This window comes from Silene latifolia, chromosome X, assembly GCF_048544455.1.
Source record: "Silene latifolia isolate original U9 population chromosome X, ASM4854445v1, whole genome shotgun sequence".
NCBI classification, from domain to species: domain Eukaryota; kingdom Viridiplantae; phylum Streptophyta; class Magnoliopsida; order Caryophyllales; family Caryophyllaceae; genus Silene; species Silene latifolia.
In genome coordinates, this window is record NC_133537.1 from 51613199 (window position 1) to 51629582 (window position 16384).

A 16384-nucleotide genomic window follows, 5' to 3' on the forward strand; every position below is an offset into this window, starting at 1 on the left:
GAAATCCCCGAGTTTCATAGGCCGAGGTATTTGTTGTAGGGCCTTGATTTTGGTAGGATCGATCTCGATGCCTCTTTTGCTGACGACGTGTCCCAGGAGTTTTCCGCAGGTGACCCCGAATGCACATTTCTGAGGATTTAGTCTCATGTTGTATTTCCGAAGGCGAGCGAAGAATTTCCGAAGGGCGCAGATGTGGCCGTCCCGTTCTTTTGATTTAACGATCATGTCATCAACATATACCTCCACTTCCGCAGATGTGGCCGTCCCGTTCTTTTGATTTAACGATCATGTCATCAACATATACCTCCACTTCCTTGTGCATCATATCATGTAGGAGTGTGGTGGCGGTTCTTTGGTAGGTTGCTCCGGCGTTGATTAGGCCGAAGGGCATGACCATGTAGCAATATGTACCCCACTGTGTAGTGAATGCAGTCTTGTGCATGTCTTCCTCAGCCATTTTGATCTTGCTATACCCATCATACTCGTCCATGAATGATAATAGGGCGTGCTCGGTGGTGTTATCCACCAGGATGTCAACATGTGGCAGAGGGAAGTCGTCTTTTTGACTTGCTTTGTTTAGGTCCCTGAAGTCGACGCAAACCCGAATTCTCCCTTCCTTCTTGGGTACAGGAACTATGTTGGCCACCCAGTCAGAATAATCGGACACTTTGATGAACCCAGCTTTGAACTGTTTGTCTACCTCTTCCTTGATTTTCAGGGCGCATTCGGCGCAACTTTTGCTTCACGGGTTTAGCTCCGGGTTTATTGGGTATCCTGTGCTCTGCAATATCCCTGTCAATCCCAGGCATGTCTTTGTAGGACCATATATGCGAATACGTCCTTGTACTCATGCAGGAGGTCGATGAACTGCTGTCTTTCTGAGGGGTCAAGGGTAGTCCCTATCCTAAGTTCTTGAGGTGTGTTATCGGTCCCTACGTTAATAGGTTCGGTCTCCTCAATGATGGGGGTCCTATCTTCTCGTTTGTCAAGTTCTTTGGCTAGGTGAGGTGGATAGTCACTCAAGTCAAATTCCTGATGTTCGTTCAGAATCGCATTACAGTTAAATTGAGACGAGTCATAAGCAAACTTAGCATTCATTAAGTCGACTTGAGCGAAAAGCTCGGATATGACAGACATCTCGTGGGCAGTCATAGGCGACACTGTAGAGAGGGTGGCCCCTGGAACAAGCTCCAGGTTGCTACCTTCCTTAGTTGACTCGGCCTCTGAAGCAGCCACGAGTTTGTGATAAAACAGTGGAAAGGGGACCTTGATTGGGACATCAGGAGAGCTAGGAGCTAAGACATACTCTGACTCTGACTCAAACTCAGACTCTTCTTCACTTCCCTTTTTGAACATAGGGCCTTCTCCAGTTGTGATCTTGAGAATGCGGCCCTGACGATCGATCCACTTGACTGTTTTTCTCCAGCCTTGTGTAGTTTTCTTCGTGTCAGTATCAGAGATTATGGCGGTGGGATCGAACTGGTTATCCTTTAGATAAATTTTGATGATGTCCTAATAGCCGAGGTGATGTTGTCTTCTCTGAAGAGGAGACTGGCGGCTTGTCCGTCGAGGCATGGGGTCGACTCAGATTTGGTCGACGCAGCTTTGGTGTTGTTGGGGATGAAGTAGCAGTCTTGAAAGACCTCCACACCCGGGTGTTTGACCTTAGCTACGGGATCGTAGATTGGCTTAGGAAAGCCGTTCTAGAGCTTGGATTCTCCCTCGGGGACGAATTATCCATTGAGAGTCAAATGGTAGGGACGGAGGATGACTCCGTGCTTTTTGCGCATCCGTATTAGGAGGTTCATCTCCTGGATGTCTTCATCGGTAGGCTCATAGCCTAGCCCGAAGGGGATGTTTGGGACCTTGGCCTGTTTCAAAGGAGGCAAGGTGCTCTTCAGCGGATTCAGGGGTAAGCCCGAGAAATAACCCTGGCGCATCAGAATGCGATTGATTGTGAGGTTGGAAAACGGTTCACAATCCAAGGGTGTTGATTCATCGGTCAGGGCATTCACAGCTTGGAATCCCCACATTTTACTATCGTCCTCCTCAATGACCTGAGAGGCTATTCCCTTCTTCATGATAGCCTTGATCAGGGAAGCGGGGATGGTGATCGCCTTCCCATTGAAAGGGACTCTGATTTTCTGATGGAGGGTTAAGGTAACGGCCTTGACGTCGTGAATCTAGGGGCGCCCTAGGGGCATGTTGAATGAGGCGTCGATGTCGACCACCTAAAAACTGGCTTGTCTTTCCAAGGGTCCAGTTGCAATGGTCAAAGTGATAAGCCCCGCAACACTAGTAGAAAAACTCCCTACAGTGGCGGTTATAAATGGCCTTTTGTGGCGGTTTTTCGAGATTTAGGGTCCGTCGTTTATCACAATGTCGTATAAACTTTACGGCGGTTGTAGGCAGTTGTTGAACCGCCGCAATAACTCTCTTATAGTGGCGGTTGTTATACAAAACCGCCATTATAAACTTATATAATATGACGGTTGTTAGATAAGAACCGCCACTGTAACTCATCTATAGTGGCGGTTATTTTTTGAAAACCGCCACCATAGATATTTCAATAATAACTTTCCGCCACAACCCGCCACTATATGTTCTCTTTAACGTCGGTTGTTATTAAAGAACCACCACTAAAGATAATTATAACGTCGGTTATTAGTAAAGAACCACCACTAAAGGTGAACTAATAGTGGCGTTTCATACTTAAGAACCACCACCATAGATTGATATTTAAAATAAAAAAAAATTATTCACTACCAAAATTTCAACAGCAATATCGACATTGATTTGATAAGCCAAATAGCGAAATAAATAAACAATACATACAAAAGCGTGCCAAACTGGCAACCAACAAACATGCATATCATCTGGCAGAACAATAATGTCGATGTTAAAAATTATACATCCAAGTGTATAAATAATCACATACACATCTTAATTAATAAACTAATCAATATTTCATGTTCTCTAAACATCCAAGTGTATAAATAATCAGATACATGTCTTAGTTAATAAACTAATCAGTATTTTTACTTGAACAACACTCTCTTCCTTAAATGTCTTCTCGAGATTAGGAAATATTAAAAACCTGTAACAAAAGATACTTATTGAGATCAACAACACGTGATACGCAACAATATGGAACTCAGTAAATGCATAGCGTCACATATGCATGAGTGGATTGAAAGAAAAAGGCCCTATTGCTTGTTTATTCTGATGGTTTTGACTTTATCATATATGTCTCCTGTCTTTACTAGCTGCATATCAGATATAAAACTCTATCAAACAAATTGTGAACTGTACATAAATCACAAAATAAAGCACTCTACTTTAGGAATGCATAAGAAGATTTGATACCCGTCGTTGTGAGTACCAAAAATAAAATTTATAATTCCTATGAAAACTAACCTAGGCTAGTGGTAACAGGGTCGAACCACAAGGAGGCGAATGTAATTAAAAGTTGTCTAAATTTAGTCTAAGGTAACAAGTGTGGGGGTTGATTTGATTTGGTCTATAGCTACTAACAATAAAGATAATAAACTAAAGAAATATATTAAATCAAATATAAAGAAGGGTACTAGGATGGTCGGTTCACTATAGTTTCGGCGGCAGCAAGCTAAGTCGGTCTAAATCAAACACATGAGGTGGGAAAACAAGAGGTCCTCTCAGTCAACTCTTTATAGATAGCATCTTTCGATCTCGCTATAAGTCCCTAATATCACTAATACTGACTCTCGTCCTGAAAAGTGACTAATAATCTAAACTTTACCTATCATTCGATCTCAGCATTGTTTAGTCATTTTAATTGGTGATCTAACAATTGCCCCTATCTCTCGATCTAATAGGTCAGTCACATCCTAAACATTCACCTAGTCATGTGCACTCGATTCGTCGAATAAAGAATTAAAACAATTAAAACGAAGGTAAAACCTCACGTGGCCAGTCGATCGACCAGGTATGGAGGTCGATCGACTGACACGCGATTTCAGTCCATGTTAATTCTACGCCGCCTAATCATACAGTTCTCCTACATCCTAGCACAAGCAATTTAGCTACTCATACTGAAATTAAAGGCAACAATGAAATTGGCTAAATAAACTACAGAATTCATGATTAATACGGTAAAATAAACAATTAACATAAGACGGCAATTCGGCTTTGGGGAAACTGATCTAGCAATTCTACAACTACGTATGAATGCAAAATAACTGAATAAAACCAGAGAATAAGGTGTGAATTGCGAAGGAGCAGAACAAAGTCGAATGCCAAAGTGAATTGTATTTAATACCGAAATAATCCTTGAACCCTAATTAATATTCTAAAAACTGTTGAAACTGAATGTAAAACTTCATGATTTTTCTGAATGTTCTAGGTTACGTTATATAGAAAATATACGTAACACTTATTATCAAAACCTAAACAGAATGGGCTTGCTTTTCCTCGATCTTCTTATCCACGTCTGATTAGCGTCTTGGTCGATCGACTGCTGGGACCGGTCGATCGACTGCTCTTCAGTGTACAGTAGCTTCTGTAGTCGTGGGTTGGTCGATCGACTAAGGGGGCCAGTCGATCGACTGCTTTAGCTGGTAATCCGCTTTTAACTTCTCGTGGATTTGTCTTTTGGGCCTTGAAACGCGCACCAAGCTCGTTCCTTAAGTGAATTCTTCACGTCAAATTCAATGCAGGATACTCGGGGACGGTTTTAGCTAAATTTCCGTTGAATTCTTCACATTTCTGCAAATAATGTACAAAAACACGAAAGTAGACGGAAATAGGGGAAATAGGGGAAATGGTAGCTTAAACTACACAAATGAGCTCTGAAATGCGTGTAAAACAGGATGTAAAACATCATATAAAAGACACGCATCAAACTTCCCCAAACCAAATCCTTGCTTGTCCCCAAGCAAGAACTAGACTCGATCTAATTACCTAATGGAACGAGTTCAATCTCAGAGCGAAATGCAAACTGTCAAGCCTAAACCAATTTAATGCAATAACTAACAATCAATTAGCCATGCGAATCATGCAAACGAATTATAAAGTCGTTAAGAACTGCTGAACCGTCAACTGTAGAGACTTATCAAATTGGACTATCACGGGTCGCTCAAATCACTCATAAGCACAGGTGAATATATAAGAGGATAAATGCTGTGTAGGATTGGAATCTGTACTGATGATAAATGCTGTACTTGTGATACAGATACAGAAACTATTAGCCATCTTATTATGCAATGCGATACATGAGAGACAAGTCCGCATGCGATCTTTCAGGTTGTGCATTCCTACCCCGGTGGAAATGCAATAATTTGGATTGGACGAAGGAAATGGAGATCAATTCGAGAAGGGCATCTTCTTCTTTTGTCATGGCGATTTACTACCATGTCCGCAGCAGCAGCGAATTTGGCTAGAATTGAAGGTAAACCGATGAGGCCTATGATTCGGTACATCAAATTCAGCGATTGGTAAAGAGCAAGGTGCATCGGCCTAGATATGAGTCGTATGTCGTAAGAGATAGGGAATGGCTTACTCTAGTAGGCTTTATTTAATGTACTTAATCTTCTCTTGATAGGTTGTAATACTTCTTTTGAGCTTAATTAGAATGCTTACATTCTATCAAAAAGAATATATAAGAGGATAGAAAGAATTCATTTTGTAGAGACTCTCACCTAACTATGACCTATAAGAACATGCCTGCAATCTAATATGAAAGAAATCTCTATGACCGTACATATGCATTCCAACCAGCAAATGACCATGACACATGCCGAGGTATATATGGATATGTGAGGTATGGGTAAGAAGAGGCAAAACATTTACGGGAAAGTGGAGGTACAGGTGATCTAGCTAGTACCAAAACGGAACCATATGACAACATCCTTCTTCTTGCTCAAAATTCAATCGATACGGTGCTATAGCAAGCACAAAACTCACAATCTCCATCATAACAGTAATCAACCAACTCCCCATAAGATACTAATGCAACATGGGAGCAAAAATCGTCATAAGATAAGGATTTGAATATGCGAATTGATTCCTTTCTTCTTTTTCTCGGATCCCAGTCGATCGACCAGAATTGGCAGTCGATCGACCGTTTTGAACAGTACAGAACTCTTTTTTTTCTTTCTTTCTCGAATCATTTTTTTATCTTTTTTTTTCTTCTTCTTTTCTATTTCTTTCTTTCCTTCTTTTCATTTTCCCAACAACATCTCGATCGAGCAAAAACCACCAAAAACGAAGTAACAATCCCAAAAACGTAAACTACTAGCTCGACAAGGGCAGGCTAAATGTAGGATGTAGTAATGGGACAAAAAGGTTGTTTTGGCAGTGTGAAGCTTATGGGTAAAATGAGAAAAGGAGACCTCTACCACTTGTGTCTACAAACCACAAACCGAATGCATACAGGTATTAAGCAGATCAAGTTCATATTTTTGCATATTTGTGTAACATGTCTCATAAGGAGTACTACTCACATTCCTAGATAAACTGGTCAAAGATGACACCAGTTATAAGCTCTAAACCTTAGAAAATATGATGTAGCTTGCCAAAATTCTAAGTCAAGTCTCAAGTTCAGCAAATAATTTAACGAAAACTCGTAGACTATGCAATTGATTCTACTAATAACATGTCAATTAGCAAGGCTTAGACAATAAAACAGATGCAAATGCAATGTCATCATGGAAATACTATCGTTCCGACTCAACCTATATGCTAAAATAAACGTGCAAATTTTTGAATTATGATGAAATTTTTGAATTTTTTTTTTGGAATTTTCTTTATATATGAGAGAAATGAAGAAAACAATGAAAACAATGCAAAACAAAAATGTAAACGTGAATGCAAGCAAATGATATGCGACGCAAAACCTTTCCCCAAACCAAATCGCACAATGTCCCCATTGTGCAAAATCATGTAATGAAAGAAAAGGAAAAATGGGATTTTGCGAGAAAATAGATAAATATGACAAGAAGTATAACTTGGGAACTCACAAGACTTTAAACGCAGCAAAAGGAAACCTCCCCAAACCAGCGTGAGCTAGGAGGTTTCAAAGAGCTAGATGCTACCAATAAGGACCTGAAAAGACAAAAGAACCATGCATAAGTCCGAGAAAACAATTTAGAAGCGATATTTTGTGCATAATTGAGAAAAATAGAAGAAATAAATAATGACGGAAGATAATGGTGGAGTAGAAAACTCCCTCAATTCCGCAAATCAACCAAACATAGTAGGGGAGAGATCGTGAACCAGTACAGCAGTGCAGGGTGGTCGATCGACCACATCACTCAGTCGATCGACCAAGGTGAAAGGAACAGTAGCTCCTGGAAACTGCAGACCAGTCGATCGACTATGCAAACCAGTCGATCGACTGGAAATACTGTTGTAACTTCTGATTTCTTCATATTTGCTCAATTACTTGAGCTAATGAGGTCTAAAAACCTGCAATTGCACAATAATAGGCGCCCAAAAATTGCGCAAAACCCAAAGTAACCATCTAAAGAGTTTAAAATCCTAAGCAAACGTAAACGGCGAAGTTTCGCGCACACAAAACAATAAATAAAAAGGTTCAACGAAAGCATATAAAATGTAAATGTTTTAAAGAAGTCTCAATCAACTAATAGTTGATCAAGAACGGCCATGGAATGGCCCACTTGACTGGCTTCTGGCTACAAGAAGTAGCCTCAATAGTGATAATCTTCTCAGCTGCACTCTCACTTCCATCGTCTGCAAGACTCAACAGGTCAACATGTCGGACATCATCCTAAGCAATCACCTCTTCGGACTCGTCGGAATCCAGATCAGACTCCGTTGCTTTGACCGGCTCATCTTCAACCTCCTCATCAGTGCCATAGCTAAGCCAACCAAGACCGCCTCGTGAAATGATCGGCTCCCTCACAGCTGGAGCAACATACGGCTCTTCTTTCCCTAAACCAACTCCTGCAATATCAGAAATAGACAAATCTTCCTCCAATTTGCTCCCAATCTGGGGCGGAGGGGTTACGACAGAAATAGGAATTGAGACAGACATATCAGGAAGCACAAAGTAGGATATCTTTTCAGAAACCGTATTGCAAGTCACATGCCACATGGGATCTTTCTTCTTAGCAGGTTGGGCAAAAACAATGGAATGCTTCCCTACTTTGAAGGTCAAGGTTCCCGAGCCTACTTCTATGACTGCACCAGCAGTGTGCAGAAATGGTCTACCTAGTATGATAGGAATATGGGCATCCTCAGGCATATCAAGTACAACGAAGTCTACAGGGAAGAAGAACTTTCCTATTTGCACGGGAATGTCTTCTAAGACTCCTATAGGTTGGACCGCAGATCGGTCAGCCATCTGTACTGTCATGTCGGTCACTGCGAACCTAGTTAATTTGAGCTTTCTTGCAAGACTCAAGGGTATTACACTTATACTGGCTCCTAAGTCACATAATGCCTTCTCAATCGAAAAGGAACCAATGCTACAAGGAACGGAGAAGCTACCTAGGTCTTCTAGTTTGTGGGGTGCAGTGTGGGTTAGATAAGAACACGACTCTTTAGTAAGTGCGACAGTATGCACAGTTTCAAGTGACCGCTTTTTAGATAAAAGTTGTTTCATGAATTTAGTATAAGCGGGTACTTGATTTACTAATTCGAGAAAAGGAACTTGTACATTCAAGCTACGAATAACTTTTTCAAATTTATTTAAAGATACCTGTTCCTTCGTTGGCACTAGTCGCTCTGGATATGGGGCTGTAAGAAGTAACTTAGCCCTCTCCTCTAAATCTCGCATGCCGGCATCCGTGGACTTAGCCTGGAAGTCTACTACCTTCTCCTTATTGAAGCTTGACCCTTCTTCAGACCGTCTCAAATATGAACCATTGATCGACATTGGGTCGTATTCGAACCGAACAGACCCATCGCAGATCGGAGTCCGGCCTCAATATTTTAGGGCGATCGACCGAAACAAATGATCCCTCAAGTTATCGGGCATTGGAGGACGAAAAGGTTCACTATCAGCAATCTCGGTCGATCGGCCGGTTAGGTCGATCGATCGATCGCTTCAACGATACCGAAGCTCTTGTTTGTTCGGCTCGATCGATCGATTGGGTATGTCGATCGATCGACCGACATACCTGCGACGCCTTTTTCTTTCCTTTGTTCGTTCCGGCTTTGTTTTGACTCGGTTCCGGCTTATCTTTTTCAGGGGCATCCTCAATCATAGCAGGCCCCTCCAGGGTGGACCCGCTCCTCAACGTGATGGCATTAAAGGTCTCTTTTTGGTCCGTCTGAGTCGGTAAGTGTCCCGGAGCTCGAGTGGTATTCTTGATAGCCAATTGAGCAATTTGGCTCTCTAGCGATTTCATTCCGCCTCTCTAGCTTGGGACTCCTTTTGCAAAGATATTCTTCAACTCAAAGCAAACTCGGAATTTTGGGATTGTTGTTCTTTGCGGCACATAGGGAGGTTTTGAAACTGTTGTTGCTTATGAGGAGGCACATAAGTCTGCTTCGTTTTTCTTCTTTATTCTTCTTGTGGAGGTTGAGTCGGATTCGGGACATTCCGGTTACTCCACCTCAAGTTGGGATGGACATTCGGCTCATAGTACGTGTTTGTCGCTGTGTAATGCCGAAAGGCAAAGACAAGACTCAAAGGGACTAGGACAATTTTTCGAGACATGTCCCTCGGCTCCACATCTTCTACGAGACGAAAGGACCGTCTCGAAATAGCATTCACACAATACATCCCTCCTTTTGAAGCTCCTCCCAACTCGTATTTGTCAAACCTCGCCGTGAGAGCCTCTAATGCGGCCTACAAAAGGGGATTCAAAGACTCCTCCTCCGATTGCCTCTCGAATTCCTATATTGACTTTATGGGTGGCTAAGTCATCAATGATCTTCCACCCCTTAGTCTCTCCCATATTCTCAAAGAATCGGCCATTGGTGCAGATATCAAGATAGCCCTCGATCGTCATACACCCCGTTATAGAACCGATTGCAAAGACTCCATTTTTCGAACCCATGGTGCGGAATGGTTCGCACTAGCTTCTTGAAACGGACCCATGCTTCATGAAAGTTCTCATCGGGCCCCTGTTTAAAGCTCGTGATCTGAGCTCTAATGGCATTCGTCTTCGAGGCGGAGAAGTATTTCTTGTAGAATGCCAAGGCCAAAGAATTCCAGTCGGTGATCCCATGAGCGGCTCGATCCGGATCTCTCCGTACCACTCCCTTGCAAAGCATCACGGGTGAGAATATAAACATAGTCTCCTTTATACGGTCGGGTCACACCGGTCGGCGGGGGTATAGTATAAAGCAATAATCGATAAATATCTCCATATGCTTGGCCGCATCTTCATTTGCGGCTCCCGAATCGGTTCCTCTCAACTAAGTTGATATAGGAAAGCTTCGGTTCGAATTTCCTATCGGCTCCTGTAATTCGAACCCCTTGTATAGATTTGCGGTATCGGCTCGAGAATGACTTGCTATAGTTGCTTCTTCAGCCATGATTGGAATGTCTGGAGAAGTGACTGTCTCAGCTGAAGAAGTAGAAGCAGGAGATGTAGGTGGATCTTCTTCGAACAGTTCGTTCTCGTAGTAACTAGACAGAGTACTCAGCTCTTCCTCTGTCGGCAATACCCTTGATGATCGTCTCAACTCACGCAAGGTCTTCTCAATCTCAGGATTGAAAGGTACTAATTCACCACCCTGTGACCTGCGCATAAGAAGAAACTACAAAAAGAATATGAGAATAGTTTAAGGAACGAATGTCCCTTAAACTAAGAAACAGACTAAAATAAAACAACTAAAAATTAGAACAATTGCCTCTCCGGCAACGGCGCCAAAATTTGATACCCGTCGTTATGAGTACCAAAAAAAAAATTTATAATTCCTATTAAAACTAACCTAGGCTAGTGGTAACAGGGTCGAACCAAAAGGAGGCGAATATAATTAAAAGTTGTCTAACTTTAGTCTAAGGTAACAAGTGTGGGGGTTGATTTGATTTGGTCTATAGCTAATAACAATAAAGATAATAAACTAAAGAAATATATTAAATCAAATATAAAGAAGGGTACTAGGATGGTCGGTTCACTATAGTTTTGCAAACAAACTAAGTCGGTCTAAATCAAACACATGAGGCGGGAAAACAAGAGGTCCTCTCGGTCCATTCTTTACAGATAGCATCTTTCGATCTCGCTATAAGTCCCTAATATCAATAATACTGACTCTCCTCCTGAAAAGTGACTAATAATCTAAACTTTACCTATCTTTCGATCTCAGCATAGTTTAGTCATTTTAATTGGTGATCTAACAACTGCCCCTATTTCTCGATCTAATGGGTTAGTCACATCCTAAACATTCAACTAGTTGTGTGCACTCGATTCGTCGAATAAAGAATTAAAACAATTAAAACGAAGGTAAAACCTCACGTGGCCAGTCGATCGACCAGGTATGGAGGTCGATCGACTGACACGCGATTTCAGTCCATGTTAATTCTACGCCGCCTAATCCTACAGTTCCCTTACATCCTAGCACAAGCAATTTAGGTACATACATCGAAATTAAAGGCAACAATGAAATTGGCTAAACAAACTACAGAATTCATGATTAATACGGTAAAATAAACAATTAACATAAGACGGCAATTCGGCTTTGGGGAAACTGATCTAGCAATTCTACAACTACGAATGAATGCAAAATAACTGAATAAAACCAGAGAATACCGTGTGAATTGCGAACGAGCAGAACAAAGTCGAATGCCAAAGTGAATTGTATTTAATACCGAAATAATCCTTGAACCCTAATTAATATTCTAAAAACTGATGAAACTGAATGTAAAACTTCATGATTTTTCTGAATGTTCTAGGTTACGTTATATAGAAAATATACGTAACACTTATTATCAAAACCTAAACACAATGGGCTTGCTTTTCCTCGATCTTCTTATTCACGTCTGATTAGGGTCTTGGTCGATCGATCATTGGGACCGGTCGATCGATCGCTCTTCGATGTCTGAGTAGCTTTCGTAGTCGTGGGTTGGTCGATCGACTAAGGGGGCCAGTCGATCGACTGCTTTAGCTGGTAATCCGCTTTTAACTTCTCGTGGATTTGTCTTTTGGGCCTTGTAACGCGCACCAAGCTCGTTCCTTAAGTGAATTCTTCACGTCAAATGCAATGCAGGATACTCGGGGACAGATTTAGCTAAATTTCCGTTGAATTCTTCACATTTCTGCAAATAATGTACAAAAACACGAAAGTAGACGGAAATAGGGGAAATGGTAGCTTAAACTACACAAATTAGCTCTGAAATGCGTGTAAAACAGGATGTAAAACATCATATAAAAGACACGCATCAAGATTCAGCCGTCAGCAATAATCAAATCTATTCTAAAATAAACCAATGAAAACGATTCCACCGGCAGGATTCAGATGTAAAGAAATGACAAAACATGTGGAGCATTTCCTTAATTCCTTGTGATATCAATAGCCTAACACCCTTCAATAAGACTGCGAGTGCTATAGAATAAACTCGGCCATTATCATTGTATCAAATCTGGAAATCTCTACCTTTTGCAGCAAAGCACTTTCAATATGAAGTCAAATATCATGAACAATTAAATAAATCCTACACAAACAAAGGAATTAACAATAATAAGCTCCCACTGATGCAAGTTGGTATTGGAAAAAAATTTCTCAGGTAAAAGACTTGCTCAAACCTCACTATCATCAGCAGAGTTGGTCCAGTAAAAAAGATCATGAATATAAAATATCAAAATGATACGAATGTCTTCGAAACAAAGGTGAACATGTCAAATGGTACAAATTTACCTGGAATAAATGGTAAATCCCTAAACATTCAATGCTAACATGGATGTATCATCACAATGGGTTGAACACAAAAGCTAAACTGAAAGATTTAGGGATTTGTGAAGATGATATGATACCTGTTACTTGTGTGGTAGACAAAGAGAGGAATTAACCACCTTTTTTCAATAGTCTGTAGAGCAGACGCTTTATTTCCGCCACCGAGATATTAATGGGTTATACCTAACCTATTCATGATATCCTAGATTGGAGGATAGCTAATTGAGGCACCAAAAAGAGACGAGAAATGACCAATTCTATCTTGAATGCCTGCATGTATCAAATATGGCGACAACGGAATACCTCCAAATATGAACTTCAACTTATTAAACCTGAGAAAGTAGCTCATAATCTAATTCAGGATTTGAGGATTATATTTCAGGGGGTCTTGAACAAGGTAGATTACAAAGACATAGGTTGGATTGAACAGCTATGGATCATGATTAGCGAATGATTAGAGGAGACGAGGATTTTTTTTTCAGATGTAAAGGAGAGAGATAGAGGGGAGTGTAATCTGATGATGGTATGGACAAGATAACAAAAATCTAAGTTTTGTTGTCTTATGGACTTTAAACGGGCAAAGGCTATTTGGGCCGGTCTTTTTTGTTTGTAACCGAGTGTGTTTCACACTAGATATTGGTGATATTTCTAATATATTTTCTTACATTTTACCTAAAAAAACAATAATAATCTATTCTCAAGAACTCAAAATAAGCATATTTCATTTTAACTCAAACTAACAACAGTATCAACTAAAACTATGAACAATTAACTTAATCCTACACAAACAAATAGAACAAATCTTAAAAAGAGAGTAGAAGTCTCACGATTCATGCAGTCCAACATCAATCTCATTATTTCCAGCAACACAAAAAATTCTTAGCAATACTTAAATAGTTTATAAGTCTATCATAAGTATTACCAAGACCAAATTACTGCCTAGATGTTCAAAAATAAATTAAACAAAAGGGAAGAAAGAAAAGAATCAACTTTTTGCAGTGGGGCATAAGTTCCTGTAGAGTTTCCCACATAAGATTACTCCATAAACCTTGGTTTCTTTTCATTTATAAAAGAGAGGTGATATATTTTTCATATGAAATACTAAGAGGTACAATACTTGATTAGGGACAACCTTTAGATTAGACTGAGAATGAATGACAACTCCGATACGCTTTGATTAAACTCGGACATCAATTACAATCAATTAACCGAACAAAACACAATTAAAACTTAGGGCTTAATAGAAAATTTATGCATAAATCTATCAGTTAGCTATGAAAATTGAAGTAAAGAGGAAGATGACTTACACATCGAAATATGACTACTTAAGGTTGTATCCCTCCACACATGGAAATCGAGTAATCAAAATCAACCGGTGAGGGGCGAAGAGAGTGACTCGATAATAAATTGATAACATAATCATAGACTCAGTCCCAAAAAACCGAAAATGGAACTAATTCTAGAATTAAAAGAGCAGGTACTTAACTCACATTGATGCCATTTAGGTAACTCTACTTCTCCACCCTTAAAATCTGAAAATTTCAAAATCAACGGCTTAAACACGAAAACTTGACGAAAAGTAGAATGGCTAATTAAGTTTCAAATAAAGAGGGAAGTTTATCTAGTACTCAGTTCACTTGTATTCACTATATTTCCCTTTAAGAGATGCAAAAATTAGTTTATTGAATAAATTATACCTTATCAAACAGAATCCTCTTCAGACTAAAGTAATATAGTAAACAAAACTTGTTGTAATTTAATATAGAAAACGAAAATTGTTAAAATGTCAGGAACCTCTTAAAACTAAGTACCAAAGTTGCATGATTGTGTGAAGCTGGAAAACGCAAATAGTCATATCAAGCCTATGGCCAAGATCGAACACTGCCTAAACTGGACCCACAAGAGTAAACGAATGAATTGCTATGATAATGGATGTTTGGTATTTTTCAGACTTTATCTGCATCATCTGATACACAATTTAAAATGTAAATGACTAAGAGGAAGGAATATACATTAACCTCAATATCCGAACTTGTTAGAGTTCTCTTAGTATTACCAAACAACCACAACTCAAACAAATAAGGGTGTAAATAGAATTCTTAGGCAATTGGAAAGAATAAATTGTTAAATGCATCAAATAGGCTTAGTAGTTGAATAAAAAAAGAACACATGGCTAAACAGGTGTGACATTCAAGTACTAACCTTACGGAAATTGATATCTTACTCCTATATTTATCAACCGTGGCCTCGATACAAAACTAGAGCAGCTGTATGTTGTGCATGCACAACTTGGATGTAGACTAGCCTGCACAATTAAACACAGGGCATTGAGAATTTTATATGCTTTTTAAACAGATAAGGGAAAGCAGCTCTAATGCCTGGCAGGAGTTCATGTACCCCTAAATTGGGTAGCCCCTAATTAATCAATTGAGACTAATATAACACAAAAACGATTATGCCTTATTATCACTAAATAATAAAAATAAAATCAATTAACATCCTAATAAAAATAATAAAATTGACTAGAAGGAGGCGCAAGTGATAGAAGTTGGCAGCGACAATGCGAAGTATTTACAGTTAAAAAATAACACGAAGTATTTGACAACACCAATCTCAGTCGCCTAAGTATCCAGAGAACCAATAGCATCAAGAAAAGTAGCCAATTTGAACACAAACATGTGCTACATTGTAATCCAAATTCAACAACAAATACGTACTACTAAATAATTACTGAGGGAAATCAATATATTTTTCGACAAACATAAATGCTAATAGATCTAAAATCCCAATTAATGAATTTTTCCAAACGAGATTATTAAGTTAAACAATCCAATTAGATTAAAAATAAAATTAATTAGGGTTTTGAGTATAGGGATGATGAATTTGGGTTTGAATTAGATTAAAATGAGATGATTAATTTAGGGTTTTGAATTATACCAGCAGTGTGTTTCGAATAGTGACAACCATGGTCGGAGAATTGAATAGAAGCAGCAATGATAGGGATGATGAGAGTGCATGGTGTCAGGCAAAATCGATTAACCCTAAACCATAAAATCGATGAAGTGAAGTCTGTGACTAACCTCGTCACAAGAAGTTGAAGGCGGCGTACAGGTGTTGACGGCGGCGTACTGGTGATTGCGTAGTGGGGATGAGTTCAGCGTGCAACGTGTTTCGCGAGGAAGTTGAATAATGAAAATGGCCTGGTGAATGGTGATCGGTTAATTATTAGAGAATTCCAATGGTTTTTAGATTTATCTTTTTAGTGGGCTATTAAAGTCGGATCTTGTTTAAATGATGGAAGGATTGTCGTCGGGACTCCCAATCAAACATATTTATATTCTCAACAAACAACTAGTTAGTTGTTAACTCGAGGTCGATCCATGGGACGGCGTGTTTTTGATTCTAAGTCTATCTATCTCAATTCATGCTAGTGTCACAATTGATTTGGGTTTGTAGTTTGTGAGTCTAAACTAATGCAAGCAATAAAGTAAAATAAACAATAAATTTAGAGATTTACACAAATGACTAAAAGTGCTAGGAT

The 16384-nt window shown here is 39.6% G+C and overlaps 1 long non-coding RNA gene and 1 other non-coding gene across 2 annotated transcripts; one reads left to right on the plus strand and one right to left on the minus strand.

The window, feature by feature from the left end:
• The first annotated feature begins 9997 nt into the window (after nt 1–9997).
• On the plus strand, nt 9998–10104 carry LOC141625545 (small nucleolar RNA R71). Its single transcript, XR_012535318.1, has one exon. It is a non-coding gene; the product is annotated as a small nucleolar RNA R71 (small nucleolar RNA).
• Nucleotides 10105–13313: 3209 nt separating this feature from the next.
• LOC141623305 (uncharacterized) lies at nt 13314–16067 on the minus strand. Its single transcript, XR_012533292.1, has 3 exons — nt 15924–16067; nt 15046–15148; nt 13314–14375 (listed from the first exon to the last, which is right to left on the minus strand). It is a non-coding gene; the product is annotated as an uncharacterized LOC141623305 (long non-coding RNA).
• Nucleotides 16068–16384: the final 317 nt, after the last annotated feature.